Below are 18,352 nucleotides of genomic sequence, written 5' to 3' on the forward strand. Positions count from 1 at the left end.
GTTGATAAGGACAAGGGCCTCATCCTCACAACCCAGGCCGTTGGTTGTGAGGGTCTGCGGGCGGGGGGCTTATCAGAATCTGGAAGCCCCCTTTAACAAGGGGACCCCTAGATCCCAGCCCCCCCCCCTGTTTGAAATGGTAAGGGGGTACAAAAGTACCCCTACCATTTCACAAAGAAAGTGTCAAAATGGTTAAATAAGACAAACACACTTTTGAAAAATTCCTTTATTAAAAATGAAAAAAAAAAAAAAAAAGATTCCAGCGGTGCTAATCCACTCTTGCTATCCAGCGACGGATCTCCGGGGACCAGCGATGGATGATCATATCCAGCGACGGGGGAATCTCTCAGTCCAGCGCTGTCCATACATCCTTCTTCTGTCTCCTCTCCGGAGACACTGCAGAGAGCACAGCGCTGACGTTTCTTATATTAGGAGGGCGGGGCCACCCGTCACCTGACCCCGCCCCTCTGACGCTGCAGAGGGAAGCCAGGGGTTCCCCAGTGACGTGTGGGTGACCCCGCCCCCTCTGATGTAACTTTGTATCTCTTATTAATACTTTGTCATCCAATCCCCATCGGCTCTTCTCAACTTTTAACTCTCTGCTTCGTCCCCCACCCCTTCTACCCACCAACTCACTCACTGCCCAAGAGCTTGCCAACCACTTCAAAGACAAGATTGATGCAATTCGCGAGGACACCTCCGCTGTGCGTACATCTTCCCCACCCAACATACCTGGCCTAATAGCACATTCAACACTCTCCTCTTTTGAATTGGCTACTACTGAAGAGGTTGCAAAACTTTTCTCAGATGCTCACCTAACCAATTGTCCCTTGGACCCTGTCCTCTCACAACTACTAAGGTCACCCTCTAATTCTATCTTATGCTCCCTCACTCACATCTTCAATCTCACCCTCTCAAGTGGCACGTTCCCCTCCCCTCTAAAACATGCGCAGATCACCCCCATACTTAAAAAACCCTCACTGGACCCCACCAACCTGAACAACTTAAGACCTATCTCATTGCTCCCATTCACCTCTAAACGCCTAGTCTACAACCACCTTAGCTCCTACCTCAGTGAAAATAACCTTCTTGACCCATTACAGTCTGGCTTTCGCTCTCAGCACTCCACGGAAACTACCTTACTAAAACTCACTAACGATCCACTAACTGCTAAAACCAACAGCCAGTACTCCATACTTCTACTACTTGACCTCTCTGCTGCCTTTGATACTGTTGACCACCTGCTCCTCCTCAATAAACTACATTCCCTTGGCCTCCGAGATTCTGCGCTTTCCTGGTTCTCTGCCTATCTATCACAGCGCTCCTTCAGTGTCACCTACAACTCTGTATCCTCCTCTCCATTGCCTCTTTCTGTGGGGGTCCCCCAAGGCTCTGTTCTTGGACCCCTTCCCTTCTCTATTTATACCTCCTCCCTTGGTCACTTGATAACCACCCACGGCTTCCAATACCACTTATACGCCGATGACACCCAAATCTATCTGTCTACTCCTCACCTCACTCCTTCAGTTTCCTCTCGCATTACTAACCTGCTAACTGACATATCAGCATGGATGCCACACCATTTTCTTAAACTAAACCTCTCTAAAACTGAGCTATTAATAATCCCCCCTGCACATGCCCCCCTTCATGACTTTTCCATCAAAATCAACAATGCAACCATCAGGCCCTCCCCTCACGCCAGGGTACTAGGTGTAACCCTAGACTCTGACTTGTCATTTCAGCCCCAAGTCCAATTGTTGTCAAAAGTTTGCAGATTTCACCTCCGTAACATCTCTAAAATTCGCCCCTTTTTAACAAATGAAACCACCAAGCTCCTCATTCACTCCCTTGTTATCTCTCGCCTTGACTATTGCAACTCCCTTCTCATTGGCCTGCCTCTCCATAGGCTATCTCCTCTTCAGTCTATCATGAATGCTGCTGCCAGACTTATCCACCTTACCAACCGCTCAGTGTCTGCCAACCCTCTCCTCCAATCCCTACACTGGCTCCCAATCACCCAGCGAATTAAATTCAAAATACTAAGCACCACATACAAAGCCATTCACAACTCTGCCACCGAGCTACATCACCAATCTTGTCTCCAAATATTACCCAAACCGTCCCCTCCGTTCTTCTCAAGACCTCCTACTCTCAAGCTCTCTCGTCTCCTCTTCCCACACTCGTCTCCAGGACTTCTCCAGAGCATCTCCAATCCTCTGGAACTTGCTACCTCCACCGGTCCGGCTATCCCCTACTCTTGCTGCCTTCAGGCGATCCCTGAAAACTCATCTATTCAGGGAAGCCTATCACGTCTCAAACTAATCTCCTACCACTTCCATCAACTCATTCCCGACAGTTATAACCTTCTGTACCACCTGCCCCACCCTTTTAGATTGTAAGCTCTTCTGAGCAGGGCCCTCTTAATCCTCTTGTATTTAATTGTATTGTAACTGTATTGTCTCCCTTTTATATTGTAAAGCGCTGCGTAAATTGCTGGCGCTATATAAATCCTGAATAATAATAATAATAATAATTCTACATATTTTTGGTAAATAAAAAATTGCAATAAGCGTTTATTGATTGGTTTGTGCAAAAGTTATAGTGTCTACAAAATAGGGGATAGTTTTATGGCATTTTTATTAATAATTGTTTTTTAACTAGAAATGGTGGCGATCAGTGATTTTTATCGTGACTGCGACATTATGGCGGACAGATTGGACACGTTTGGCACTATTTTGGGACCATTCACATTTATACAGCGATCAGTGTGATTAAAAATGCATTGATTACTGTGTAAATGTGACTGGCAGTGAAGGGGTTAAGGAGGAGGGGGTGCTGCAGGGGTTAAGTGTGTCCTAGGGAGTGATTCTAACTGTGGGGGGGAGGGGCTGTGTGCGACACAACACTGATCAACACTCCTGATTACAGGGAGCAGTGATCAGTTACAGTGTCATTAGGTAGAAAGGGGAAATGCTTGTTTACATTAGCATTTTCCCATTTTTCCTCTTCGTGAGACGATCACGGGTATCCCCGCGGACATCGAGTCCGTGGGACCCGCGGTCGGACTCACAGAGTTGGCATCAGGCACGTGCGCGCCTGCTAGCCAAGCCCCGTGAGTTCACGTAATATAATGTGATTTTGCGCAGCGGAGCCAACCTGCCGGAGTAAAACTGCGGAGTCACGCGGCCGGCGTGCGGCTTAGGAGCCAGTGGGGGGGGGGGCGGGGGGATGCTGCAGCAAGACACAGCGTGGGGAGAGGGATGGCTGCTCGGGCTGGCTCTCACAGGGATTCAGCGGCCCGGAGCAGGGGGACAGCCAGTAAGCCTGGGCAGGTTCGTGGTCCGCCTGCAGGCTGCTCCACCCGGATGGATGTGAGGAGCGCCCGAGGGTCCACCGTCCCTGGGGCTGGCAGGGTTGGCTCACTTCGCCGGGCTGTCACGGAGGAATCAGCCGGGGGCGCGGACTCACCTATGCGGGTTGTGGCTTCAGCTTCCGGGGTCTCTTCCCCCGGGGGGCTTGCACCCCCGCCAACATGGGTCCAGGAGGACCGGTCCGAGGGGGAGATGTCGGATGAAGAGGAGTTACCCGTTCCAGGGGGAGATGTCGCCGGTCTGGCTGTGCGGAGTGTTCCTGGTCAGCCAGGTGAGTCCCCTGATGCGTTGTTATGTCTCATTCATTGCAGGGTTCGTTGGGGGGTGGTGCGGGCGGGCGCGGGGAGGCCAGTGTCGCCTGGGGTTTGGGACGCGGGGTGGCGGGGGTTCCTGCGGCGGCGGTGCCGGGTGGTGCGGGTGCGGAATCGGCGGGACAGAGGCGGTTGCGGGCCTTGGCGGGGCGTTTTGACCGGGGGCAGGCCTAGCCGTCGTTGGCGACCACATGGGTGGCTCCCCCGGCGGGGGGCCTCGGGGTGGCCTCTGATAGCCCGGGGGTTACGGCGCCGGGGGCACCTTTGGTGCCGTCAACAGCGGGGGGGCGGGGCATCGGGGGTTGACGCGGGCAAACAAGATTCGGTGGCGCGGTCGGACATGGTTCGGTTGGCCTACGCGGCGCGGTGTGTGGGGTATGTATGTTTCGAGGGGGCGCTGGGGGAAGCGGCGGTATCGGCTGATACCGCACATTTTTCCAATTGGCGCCAGGCGCTTGCCATTTCGGCTAGCGTCATTGGGGGGAAGAGCCCCGAGCATTGCGTGGCGCTTTTCTGTTATATGGATGCGATCGGGGAGGCCCGTCGGGTTTATGGGGGGTTGGCGTGGCTCCGGTACGATGAGCGGTTCCGGCAGCGCAAGGCGGTGCGGTCGGAATTGTGCTAGGACCACGAGGACATCAGCCTCTGGATGAGGCTTATGTCGTTGGCGGGGGGCCCCCGTCTCAGTTTCTTCGGGGGGGCCAGGAGTGCGCCTACCTCGGGGCTGCCGGCCGGAACAAAGTGGGGGGTTTGCTGGCAGTACACCGTGGGGGCCTGCAAGTTCGGGGGAGCGTGCACGTTCAAGCACGGGTGTTCCAGTTGCCGCGGGACTCACATGTGGTCCCGGTGCTGCCGGAAGGGGAAGCGAGTCGGGGATGCTGCGCAGGAGAGGGGGGACACCGGTGATGCTGGCAAGGATGCCCCCCTTTTTTAAGTTGGTATCCGGACGGGGCGGCGGCGGCGCGTTTGCTGGTGGCGGGGTTTCGGGATGGCTTCAGGATTCCGTGTTCGCTGCCTGAGGTGCCGCGGGTTGCGGAAAACTTGTAGTCCGCATTGGAACATCCGTGGGTGGTGGGATGACAAGCTGCGGAAGGAGGTGGCATGGGGGCGCATGGGGGGGGCCGTTTGGGGATAAGCCGTGGCCCGACTTGGTGGTTTCCCCATTGGGGGTGGTCCTCAAGAAGGAGCCGGGGAAGTTTCGGCTTATTCCTCACCTGTCTTTTCCTAACGGGGGCTCCGTGCATGATTTCAGTGACCCTGAGGTGTGCACGGTGTCCTACGCTTCGTTTAACGCTGCGGTACGGTGGGTGCGGCGTTAGGGCCGGGGGGCGCTGATGGCCAAGACCGATGTGGAATCGGCGTTCCGGCTGCTTCCGGTTCATCCGGATAGCTTTCGGCTGTTGGGGTGCCACTGGCGTGACAAGTATTTCGTGGCTATGTGCCTACCGATGGGTTGCTCGACCTCGTGTGCATACTGTGAGACGTTTAGCTCCTTTTTGGAATGGGTGGTGAGGGACGCTTTGGGTCTGGAGTCAGTTGTCCACTATTTGGATGACTTCCTCTGTGTGGGCCCGCCTGCCTCCGCTGTGTGTGCGATTTTTCTGTCTTCGTTGCAGCGCATCGCAGGCAGGTTTGGGGTTCCCTGGGTGGACGATAAGACGGAGGGCCCGACGTCGGAACTGAGTTTCCTGGGGATCGTGATCGACTCCCGGGCGATGGAGTGCCGGCTGCCGGAGGATGAGTTGGTGGAGCTGCAGCGGGTAGTTAAGGATATTCGGGGCCGGCGCAAGGTCCAGTTGTGGATGTTACAGTCGCTCTTGGGTAAGCTGCACTTCGCATGTAGGGTCATTCCCGTGGGAAGGATTTTCTGCCGGCGGCTGTCGGCAGCTACGGCGGGCGTCAGCGTTCCCACCCATTTTGTGCGGTTGGGGAGGGAGCACCGGGAGGATTTGCGGGTTTGGCACGGGTTTTTGGGCTCATACAATGGGAGGGCCAGGTGGATGGTGGGCCCGGTCGGCAATTTTGACTTGGCTTTGGTCACAGACGCGGCCGGTTATACGGGGTACGGGGCGTTTTTCAGGGGCAAGTAGTGCGCGGAGCCGTGGCCGGAGGCTTGGAGAACGGCGGGGTTTTTGGGCAATCTGGTTCTGTTGGAACTGTTTCCGGTGGTGTTGGCTTTGGAACTGTGGGGGGAGGAGGGTAGGAATCTGAAGTTGCGCATTCATTGCGACATCATGGGGGTTGTGCAGGTGGTGAACCGGGTGTCGGCTTCATCCCCTCCAGTGATACGGTTGATGCGGCAGTTGGTCCTTCGTTGGTTACAGTTGAATGTTTTTGCTTACACTGTGTACATACCGGGTGTGGAACACGAGTGGGCTGACTCCGTCTCGTTTTCAGTGGGACAGGTTCAGGGAGCTGGCTCCGGGCGCGGAAGCGGAAGGGGCCCGTTGCCCGGAGTGGATTTGGGGGTTGCCATTGGAGTCGCCGCCGGATGGATCCGGCAGTCTGTGAGTGCGCCCACCTGGGCGGCCTATTCCAAGGTTGGTCTGAAAGGTCAGGTCTGGTTCGGGAGGCTGGGGTACGTGATCGAGGCTCCGATTGGCGGTTGTTGGTGCCGGAATATGGAACGGGGGGTGTCGGTTTCTGCGCTCGGTCGGAATATGGCGGGTTTGACGTTTTTGTTTAAGCTGTTGCGGGTGGTAGACTGGACTAAGGATTTTTGGGTTCGTCAGGCGCTGAAGGGTTGTAGGAGGCAACACGGGACGAGGGATACGCGGAGGCCGGTTACGTTCGCCATCTGGCAGGCGATCTGTGCTCAGCTGGAGCGGGTGTGCTCTTTGGAATATGAGACGCGGCTGTTCACAGCGGCGTTTTCTTTGGCCGTCTATGGGGCATTTAGGATTGGGGAGTTGGTTAGCCCGTCCAAGAAGGTGGCAGGGGGTTTGTTGGCTGGGGAGGTTCGAGTTGCAGTTGATCGGGTGGGGCTCTGGCTCCGCAGGTCCAAAAGGGATCGGCTGGGCAAGGGGGTTCTGGTGTCCCTGTTTGCGTTGCCGGGTTCCAGAGTGTGCCCGGTGGTGGCAGTACGGGTTTTTTCAGGCAGTGAGACGGGGGGGGCCCTTTCCTGTGGCATGAGGGTGGGTCCTTTTTTGTCTAAGTACCAATTTGTTTCGGTGTTTCGGAAGTGTTTGCGGGCGGTGGGTTTGGATGCGAGGGATTTGCATCCCATTCGTTCCGGATAGGGGCTGCCACGGAGGCGGCCCGGTGCGGTTTGGAGGAGGCGGCAGAGCGCCAGATAGGGAGAGGGGAGTCTCGCCGTTTTCGTTCTTATGTTAGGCCACAGTTGGTGGTTTGATGGTCTATATATAAAAAAATAAAAAATAAAACTTTACATGACACAGGAATAATAAAAACGTAACGAGCAGACATTCTGTTCTTGGGGTTGCACGCCTGCACAAATCTTTTGGGCTTCCTCTGGGTTTGGGGGGCTGGCGTGGTTGTTGTCCTGTCGGGGTGGATGCCGTGTTACTGGGTGGAGGCTGTTTACGCTGTTGATTTTTCTTTTCGGATGGAGGTCCGGCTCGCCTCGTCTGGATCGTGGGGCACTCCTACGTATGTTGGGGGGCCAGGAGAGGTGATCAACGGCCCGAGGGCAGGCAACTTGGGATTTCCCGGAGGGAGGCATGCTTGCAGTGGTTGGGTATCCCTGGAATGCGGTGGGGGGACGGTTGATGGAGGAGATTGAGAGACATGTGTCTCGGGACGGTCCCCCGGCGGTGCTGGTAATCCATGCGGGGGGGAACGACCTGGGGGTACGGAGGGTTAGGGATTTGATTGCGGACGGCAAGTCCGATTTCATGCGGCTGCGCTTCCGTTTGCCGGGTACTGTACTGGTGTGGTCGGTCACTGTGGCGAGGACGGCCTGGCGCTGGGCTCGTTTGGTGGCGAGCATCCATAGGACCCTTATTGGGGTCAATAAGGTGGTGGGGAGGTTTGTGGCCCAACAGGGTGGGAACTGGAAGGTTATGTGGGCATGTACCTGAGACGGGATGGGGGTTCACTTGTCGGATGTGGGGATTGACTTGTGGTCATTGGGGTTGTAGGAGGGTATCCACATGGCCTTGCGGGTGTGGGGTGGCCCTCAAGGGTAAGGGAGTCACCCTTTTGGGCTGTGGCGGTTGTGTCTGGTGGTCTTTGACGGTTGGCGGTAAATCAGAAGTCATCTGATATGGGGTGGGGGGCCCATTGCTAGGATGGGTCCCTCCGGTGTATTCCTGAACGTTGGAGGGAATACCGTTATGGTTGTCACTGCGGAGGTTGTCTCCGAGCGGTCACAGCTGGAGGCCTGGAAAAGTTACAAGTGGGTACCGCAGTGATTGGTTGGTTGGTAAAGTTATGGGTCACCGTCAGAGATCACCAGACCGGGCATGTTAGCTATATGCTATTCGTTACCAGTTGTGGGTTATGGTTATATGGATATGGTTATATTTATGGTTATATTTATACTGTTTGCTTATTTATATATAGATATAGATATATTTATATATATTTTGATTGGAGTATTTGAGTATCGTAATAAAGGCTGTTATGGCCATTTTACTCCAAAGCAAGGTGTGGTCTCTTACTTTACGGGTTGATAATGGGGTGGAGGTCGGAGTGGAATGGGTAACAGGTAAAAAAGGGACCTTTAGACTACCCTGGTCATGCCTTTGTAGATCCTTTGTTAGTAATGAAAGCTTCAAGACACTTTTTGTATGGATAAACTAGTCACATGCATTGCTCAGGTGTGATTTTGGCCCATTCTTCCACACAGTCTTCAAATCTTGAAGTCTCCGTGGGCCTCTTCTATGAACTCTGATCTTTAGTTATTTTCATACAACCTCTTTAAGGTTAAACTGCTTCTCCTCCAATTTCATTGAGTGACTTCCTAAGCTCCATGAAGTTGCATAGTTTTTTTCCTATGCTAGAATCACCATTTTTTGCAATAAATATAAGCCATTCTCTGATTGGAGAAGGTAGAGGAGGAGTAGGATTGATATTGGGATCTCCACCTTGTCCAATAAAAGAATGCTCACTGTGTTCAGTGTGCAGCGGGACAGCTTTCCGGCCCAGGACCCAGAAGATCACAGTGATCACTGTAGTAGTGCTGACACCTAAAGTGATTGTCAGCATCCCTTAAGGATGACATATGCATACTTGCATTGGTCCAAGCTGGATCAATATAAGCATGCACGTGATCATCCCTGGAGTTCAGTCTTAAATACATATACATTTATATACATTATAGTGCCAAAAGTATTGGGAGACCTGCCTTTACACACACATGAACTTTAACCACTTCAATACTGGGCACTTAAACACCTTACTGCCCAGACCAATTTTGAGCTTTCTGCACTGTCGCAATTTGAATGACAATTGCGCGGTCATGCTACAATGTACCCAAATTAAATTTTGATAATTTTTTTCCCACAAATAGAGCTTTCTTTTGGTGGTATTTGATCACCTCTACGGTTTTTATTTGTGGCTAAACCGAAGACCGAAAATTTTGGAAACAAAATGTTTTTTTTTGTTTCAGTTTCAAAACATTGTAAATAAGTAAGTTTTCTCCTTCACTGATGGGCACTGGTGCGGCGGGACTGAGGGGCACTGATAAGGCGGCACTGATGAGGTGGCACCAATGAAGTGGCACTGATGAGGTGGTATTGTTGGGCACTGATAGGCGGCACGGATGGACACAGATAGGTGGCACAAATTGGCACTGATAGCTGGCACGGATTGGCATGGATAGGCGGAACGAATGGGCATGGATAGGCGGCACAGATGGGCATGGATAGGCGGCACAGATGGGCACGGATAGGCGGCACAGATGGGCACTGATAGGCAGCACAGATGGGCACTGATAGGCGGCACGGATGGGCACTGATAGGCTGCATTGTATTGTACTGACGGATGCCAATCAGTGCCAAATAATGCATGCCAATCAGTGATGCCCATTGTGGGCACTGATTGGCATTAATTGTGGGCACTGATTGGCATCCCTGGTGGTCTAGGGTGTCATACCTAGTGCTGGGCATCCCTGGTGGTCTGGTGGTGTCCCTGGTGGTCCAGTGTGGGCATCTTCGGGGGGGGGCTGTGCTGATAATCGATCAGCACAGACCCCCGTCAGAGGAGCAGCCAATCGGCTCTTCTCTACTCGCGTCTGACAGACACGAGTGAGGAAAAGCCGATCACCGGCTCTTCCTATTTACACTGTGATCAGCCATGATTGGACACGGTTGATCACGTGGTAAAGAGTCTCCGTCGGAGACTCTTTACCGAGATTGTAGTTGCGGGGTGTCAGACTGACACCCCGCAACAACGATCACCGCAATTCGTGCCCCCGGGGGCGCGCAGTGGCTCAAAATCCCGAGGGCGATCTATGGCGTCCAGTCAGGATTTTGAAACCACTTTGCCGCTGTCATTTGACAATGCGCGGATGGCAAGTGGTTAATGGCAACCCAGTCTTAGTCCATAGGATTCAATATTGAGTTGGCCCACCCTTTGCAGCTTTAACAGCTTCAACTCTTCTGGGAAGGCTGTCCACAAGGTTTAGGAGTGTGCCTATTGCCGCGTACACACGTAGCCAACTATCCGGCGGACTTAGTCTGACGGACTTCCCGCCGGACTATCTGCCATACTTTTGAAATGAACGGACTCGCCCACACACGCGGAGGAAAGTCCGCTCATTTTGAGCGCGTCTACAGGTAGCCGGGGCCAGCGAAGGAGGCGCCGCTGGCCCCGCCACCTGGTATGGACTTAAAGGGGAATCCCTACGCCAAAAAAAATCGTCCCCCCTAGGTCCACATCAGACCCTTATCCGAGCACGCTACCCGGCCGGCCAGGAAAGGGGGTGTGGACGAGCGACCACCCCCCCCCCCTCCTGAGCCGCGCCAGGCCGCGTGCCCTCAACATGGGGAGTGCCTTGGCGACAGAAGACCGGGGAACACCGCCTGTAAAAGAGCTAGAAGAAGGCGCGGTGGCCCAGCAAGAAGAAACGAAGAGGGGGACAACACCCCCGAAGTTGGAAGAAGAGGGCGGCGGCGAAGAAGAAAGCCGGGCTCCTCCGCTAGCAAAAGAGCTAGCAGAAGATAGCGGAGGAGTCCGGCGAGAAGACCCCTAAAGACGGAAGACCCCCGGAGCTGTGCAATAACCTATTTTAACCCTTGTGTGTTGTGTTTTATTTTTACTTTTTTCCACATGTGAATGGGTAGGGGTACATTGTACCCCATACTCATTCACATAGGGTGGGGGGCCGGTATCCGGGGGCCCCTTTATTAAAGGGGGCTCCCAGATTCCGATAAGCCCCCCGCCCGCAGACCCCGACAACCAACGGCCAGGGTTGTCGGGAGAGGCCCCTGTCCTCATCAACATGGGGACAAGGTGCTTCGGGGTGGGGGGCCGCCTGGCCCCCCCTTCCCCAAGGCACCCCCCCATGTTGAGGGCACGCGGCCTGGCACGGCTCAGGAGGGGGGGGGGGGGCGCTCGCTTGTCCCCACCCCCTTTCCTGGTCGGCCGGGTAGCATGCTCGGATAAGGGTCTGATGTGGATCTAGGGGGGACCCCCATGCTGTTTTTTCGGCGTAGGGATTCCCCTTTAAGTCCATACCAGGTGGCGGGTCCAGCGACGCCTCCTTCGCTGGCCCCGGCTACCTGGAGACGCGCTCAAAATGAGCGGACTTTTCTCTGGGCGGGAAAAGTCCGTTCATTTCAAAAGTACGGCGGACTGGCACACATACGGCCGGATTGTCCGCCGAAATGCGAGTCCGGCGGTAAGATTGGAGTGCAAAACTACTTTCTAAGTCCGCCGTACTTTTGGGTAAAAAGAAGTCCGCCGGAGGCTACACACGGGTGGATTGTCCGGCGGACTTGAGTTTGCCGGACTATTCCACCGGATTGTTTGATCGTGTGTACGCGGCATATGAGAACGTTTGACCATTCTTCTAGAAGCACATTTGTGAGGTCATGTTAAAAGTGAGTTCTCAAGCGCTAATATTATAATAAATAGTGATAGTGATTGTTAGAAAAAACCTAAATGATCAAGCTGCACCATTCATAAGATGATCTGCCACATCAGGTGAAATAAATTACAAAAATAAACAATAGTGCGCTAAAATCAACTTTCTCTCAAAACGTGCACAAATTGCTAGTGATGGATAAAGTGCTAGATGCTATGAAGGCTATTGCCTAAAACAATGGTGATACTAATAGTCTCCACTAGTGTGTGTAAACACCCCTCCACAAACACAACAAGTGTATAGCAAAGACAAATCCCCAAATATTGTATTCCAATAGTTCCCAGGTAATGCTCAAATAGACACAGATAATATGGATAGAACAGTTCCTCAGCACGCTTCAGACCTGCCAGCAGGTATAAACAGTATTAGCTAATGTTCCACTAAGATAGCTCCGCTCCTCGTGCAGACTTGACCGTTTAAAAAAACATTCCCATCTGCTTCTCCATTTTCATGTGTTACATTTGTTACATGGAAAGAGGGGAGACATTCATTGCGCAGTGATCTTAATAAATTAAAAGTATTACACACAGATCCACTCACGTAAACAGCAGAGTGCCCAGTGCTATAGGAACAATCAGACGCTCGTTGGAGATCCTCACACAGCCTCCACAGAGACACTTCGGCTTCGTCACTGGCTCCTTCCCATCCCATCCCCTGATGGGATGTGAAAGCTGACGGCCCCGGGCGGCGAGGACTAAAAAATATCCAAAATGATACACTTGATGAGTTCTGAGACCTTCCCCTTACAATGGTGGTTAAGGAGGGTTGCCAACCAGTAATCATCCTTCTCCTTTATGCCACGTATTTTTGAGTCCTTTCGCGGGCTTTGAAGCATGAGGATGCCCATTGCGCCTCAAATTTGCAGAGGCTTAAGAAGCAGAGTCCTCGGGGTCACTCAGGATGACAGCATCTGGAACTTCCTCCTCCCAGAAACATACTACTCCCAACGGTCCTGGGGTTGGAAAGCCATCGCTTACAGATTGATGCATGTCTTCCTCTTCTTCAAAGCCTATGAAAGTGACAGAATTCTCCTCCTCATCCTCCTCCATTCTCTCCCCCTGTGTGTTCTTTGATATAGGAATGATGGTGTCTGGATAAAGTTGGCCTTGAGAGGAAAGGAAGTCCTCTTCCTCCTGCTGCTCTGCCTCCAGTGCCCTATCTATAATGCCGTGCAGAGTCTGCTCCAGCAGGAACACAACAGGGATTGTGTCACTGATACATGCACTGTCACTGCTCACCATCCTTGTGGCCTCCTCAAATGGTGACAATACAGTGCATGCATCCTTAATGATCAGATGTTGGCGTGGGGAAAAAAAAAATTAGGCGGCCTGAGACTGTCATCATGCTGTACTGGCACAGATACTCGTTGACGGCCCTCTGCTGCATGTATAGCTGCTGCAGCATTCCCAAAGTTGAGTTCCACCTGGTGGGCATGTCACAAATCAGGCGGTTTATGGGCAGGTGGAATTCCCACTGAAGTTCAGCCAACCGAGCACTGGCTGTGTATGACTGCCTGAAATGGCTACAGACTCTTCTGGCCTGTTTGAGTACATCTTGCAACCCTGGGTATGTACTTAGGAAATGCTGCACCACCAAATTGAGGAAATGTGCCAGGCATGGCACCTGTGTCACCTTTCCCTGTCTGAGGGTGGACAGGAGGTTTGAGCCATTATCAGACACCAAGCTTCCTGGCTCCAGCTGGCATGGTGTGAACCACATCTGGGCCTGTCCCTACAGAGCTGTAAGAATCTCTGCTTCGGCGTGGCTCCTGTCTCCTAAACACACCAGCTGATGCACTGTATGGCACCTTTTAGCCTGGCTCTGGGAATAGCTCTTTGAACACTTAGGGGGTACCTGATGTTCATAGGACAATTCTGCAGAGGGGGGCAGGGAGGTGGCGGAGGAGGAGGAGGTAGAGCTCACAGGTCTGGCATCACCACCACTAGCTGTATGAAGACGTAGGGGCACAACAAGCTGTAGCACCGAGCCCTGTCCTGCATCCTTTCGAGTTGCAAGCAGCATTACCCAGTGTGCTGTGAAAGAAATATATCGTCCCTTCCCGTGCTTGCTGGACCACGTGACTGCCTTGCCCAACAATGCCAGAACATTCCCTTCCATGTGATGGTAGAGAGATGGAACGGCCTTACGTGAAAAGTAGTAGCGACTGGGAACCTGTCATTGTGGTACAGCACATTGTGCGAATTCACAGAAGGGGCAGAATCCACTAGGCTGAAAGGCAGAAGTTGGAGAGCCAACAGCTTTGACGGGCCTGCATTCAGATGCTGGGCATGTGGGTGGCAGGGACTGTATTTTTTTTTCTGCTGCAGAAGAAGGGGCAGAGAAATTTGCCGTCTACAGTCTACAGCTGGTGGCGTGCTGCTGGCAGATGTTCTGCTAGGACCTGGGACACCCTGTGCTATACCATCATCCCTGTCAGTGGAGGCTGCTGAAAGGTAATGACTCGGTATTGCAGGGGCAGACTGAAGTGGGTAAGGAGGAGGGGGAGGGACAGATTTGTGCCCCTTTTGTGTGGCTTTTAGGTACTCTTGTCAACGGGCTGAGTGGTTGGACGTTAAATGCCTTGTTAGGCATGTGGTACCCAAATGGTTTGTGTTTTTGCCACGTTTGATGTGCCTGAGACACAGTTTGCAGATAGCAACAGTGCGATCTGCTGCAGATGTGCTGAAAAAGGCCCAGACAGCTGAGCTTTGGGGAGTGGGCCAGGAGATAACAGCTGCAGAATGTGATGGAATAGGGTGGCTGCTCTCTACACTTTCTTGATGTTGACCTCCTTGGGGTTATGCCGCTTCACCTTCAGTTTCCTCCTCTATCTGACACCCAAGTCACATCAGTGACCTCATCATCATCATCTCCATCTCCTCCATCTTCATCATTACCACTGGAGACAACTTGGCAATGCGATGCAACTTGGGGAACATAAATGCCAATTTGTCTACCAGTGTTCCTCCCTCTCTCTAGGCTCATGTTCCTGTCATCCTCAACCTCAGAACCAACATCTGAATCAAGTAATGGCTGTGCATCATCAAGGAGCAATTTCTGGTCAAATAACTCAGCTGACTCCTCAATGGCTGATGTTGGGGCTATGGCAGGAATGGATGTGGACAAGGAGGCAGGTTTATCCACTCTGGCAACTGCAGGGGACTGCACACTTGTCTCTACTTGCGTGACAGCGGATGAGGAGGATGAGGAAGGTTTAGTAAGCCAGTCCACCACCTCGTCTGCATGCTGTAGCTGGATAGCATGGGCAAACGCACTAAACAGGAAATTATGCCCTGCTTGAGTACTGACCACCATGTCCACCTTTGCCTGTGGACATATTTGTTGCTGGCCCCCTTACAGTGCCAAGGGAACGTTTGCCTCTTCTTATTGTCCTCTCAGATATTATTGGGAGGGAGGGGGTGGCGCTTATAAGTAAATGTAAAGAAGTTGAAATCTGTATGTAGATGCAATTTAATCAATGTAAAGAGGTGTTTGGTGCACTTTCATTTGAGTACTCACACTACACAGACACACTCCAAGGATACACTATAAAATAGTGTACGGATACACAATAAAATGTGCCAAACCTACAGCGACACACAGAACTATATGGCGTTAAACTTGCAGTAATGCACGCAAAAATATATGGCGTTAAACTGGCAGTAACGCACAAAGAACTATATGGCGTTAAACTGGCAGTAACACACGCAAAACGATATGGCGTTAAACTGGCAGTAACTCACACAGATGTAAACGGCTCATGGAACTCACAACAAGTTTACAACAAAAGGAGAAAAAAAGCCTAAAATATACAAACTGTTCAAACCAGTTATATGTTATATAACATGCATTGTCAATAAACGCATTTACGTCCACTTCAATGTTAAGCCCATGAGGGGTATAGCTCTTTAGTTTGTGTATCCACATCATTTCAAGCTTTGAGATGCTTCTCACCAAATGGGTTCCCCTCCAATGGGGGTTGAACTTATCAATCCCCAAAAAAATTGTGTTGGTAGGGTCCCTATTGTGCACCAAGAGGTAATGTTTGGAGACCGAATGTTGGGTATACCCCCTATGGATATTCCCAATGTGTTCATTCAGATGCACATGTAGAGCATGTTTGGTCCGTCCTACATACTGGAGGCCACAAGGGCACTCCAGCAGGTAGACCACCGCCTCGCTCGGAGCAACAAGTAATGAAAGGCTCTATAATGAAGGATTTGGAAGTAACGGTAGATCTAAAAGTGGTACTTCTCCTAGATCTACAACCATTTATGTTACACACAGGGCACTTCCTACATTGGTAATACCCGGTGAGGTTTGAGAAAAAATGCAGGCGGTTAGTGGGTGGGTCCAAAGCGTTGGGAGCCACCCTATCCCTCAAAGATGTTACACCTCTATATACTACTTGAGGTCTATCGGGCAAAAAGGTTCCCAATATTGAGTCATTCCTAAGTATGTGCCAATGTTTTTTAAATATATGCTTGATCCTAGTGTGTTGACATGAGTAATTGGTAATGAAGGGGTGACGGAAGTTATTTTGATGGACCCCTTCCCATTCCTTTAATAACTCAGATCTCTCAATATGACTGATCTCTTCTACCAAAAGTGTCAGAGAATCACTTTGTCCTTCGGAGTAGGCTACACATGATCGGAGTTTGTCGGAAAATATTTCCGGCAAGTTGGAAAAGTTGGTCCGACGGATATTCCGACGGAAACAGTCTGATGCAGACCACACACAGTCGGAATATCCGACAAAACACTCCGATAGGAAACATTCCGACTGAATCTCCGACCGTGTGTACAAGGGCTTAAACGCAGCAAAACAATCAAATAGACAGTGTTTAACCGTCACTACACTGATGCTATCCGAACTGTCCCTACTCTAGCTTTAAACTAATGTCAAGATTACTGACACAGTCTCAATACACTACACTGAAACTGAGCTGTCCCTATTCTAGCTGCACACTATGCAAAGCTGAATGATGGTCCTCCTCACTACACTCACACTATCCCTAGACTGACATTAAACTAATATTCTACACTGACAATTGAAGCAAAAGAGCACAGTATAGCACACTAACTAATAGCACTGAACAGAGCCTTGTTCTATATCTCTCCACGCAGAAATCACACTGAAAATGGCTGCCATTGAAAGAATACTTTTATACTGTGGGGTGGCAATGAGCCATGATTGGATAAAATCATGATGTTACCGGCCTCAAAATGTGAATTAAGAGAGCCGATGAATGTAGACGCGATGAGATAAGGTGATCAGCTTGGCGTGGACTGCAAAGAATCACACAAACAGCATGAGATATGACCACTGACTTTATGGCTGGAAGTAGTTTAATTTTTACATAACAATACATCTTTTACATTTTTATAGTCACATGTTTATAACCATTAACAATATATATAATACCGGTTTTAACTAAAGTATTTTAAAACGTAGTTACAACAATGAACATTACTATATTTTAATAACATATATATCCCTGTTATTCAGTGTTATAGATAATTATCTTTATCTCTCTGGTACACTTTAACTGTGCAATAATCATACTGGCAATGCATTGCTTTAATACAAATATTTTCATGGTAGTACTTTTTTTTAACCACTAGATGGTGCACATTGCATGTCTGTATGATGCAATACATAAGCTTTACATACAATAGGTTTTTTTCTATATTAAATAACAGAAAACATGTGCTTCTATAAATCTATGCTATTTCCAATAAATCAGGTTTAAATATACCTATTTAGAAAGGTTTAGTGTTTATAATAGACATTTGTTCTGACTAATGCAGTATTTTCGTGTTCTTATGCACTTTTCCCTTGTTTCTGACACATGCTGTTCTAAACTTCTAATTACAGCAAAACTATAGCATAAAATCTGCTGAGACTTTTTCTGCATCTGCTCAAGATGTTTAGGAATCTTTCTATCACAGGTTAATACAGATTAGGAACAATTTAGAGTACATACCTGAAAAGAATCACACAAACAGCATGAGATATGACCACTGACTTTATGGCTGGAAGTAGTTTAATTTCCAGTCACATGGTGTGTGGCCTTATATAGACTCTGTTTGTGTACCTTCTCTGCCATCTACTCGTTATTAATAGAATAGAAGGGAGATGTTTAGAAATATAAAAAAAAAATGAATATGTACTTTGCTTTGGGGTGTCTGTTTTGTGACCATATAAACCCCAGTCTGTCACACTCTCCCCTCCTTCAGTTAATGGCTCCCGACATTAAACTCAATTGGTATCTGAACACTATTTAGTGATTTAAGTAACCCAAATAGGTACTTGTTGCCACCAAGGAGCTACGTTAACTACCTGGCATGTCATGGGAGTAGCTAGCATTGTAGGAGTTTGTATGGTGTGAATCTGACTTGGTATGTATCTTGACTGACCTAGTGTGTCATATGTAAAGATCTCTTTAGGCTTAACTTGTCTGGTAGATCTTCTGACAGGAGTTGAGTCTTCTCCATCAACATCATTTTCCATTTGCATATCTTGGTTCACAGGTAAGTCTTGACTTAATGAGGGTAATTTTGCAGTGTCTAGTCCCACCATATCTGTAGCCCAGATTTGGTCGCCAACTACTGTTCCA

This window comes from Lithobates pipiens, unplaced genomic scaffold (assembly GCF_037356315.1).
Source record: "Lithobates pipiens isolate NorthernLeopardFrog02 unplaced genomic scaffold, aLitPip1_a1.2 Scaffold_13, whole genome shotgun sequence".
Classification (NCBI taxonomy): Eukaryota; Metazoa; Chordata; class Amphibia; order Anura; family Ranidae; genus Lithobates; species Lithobates pipiens.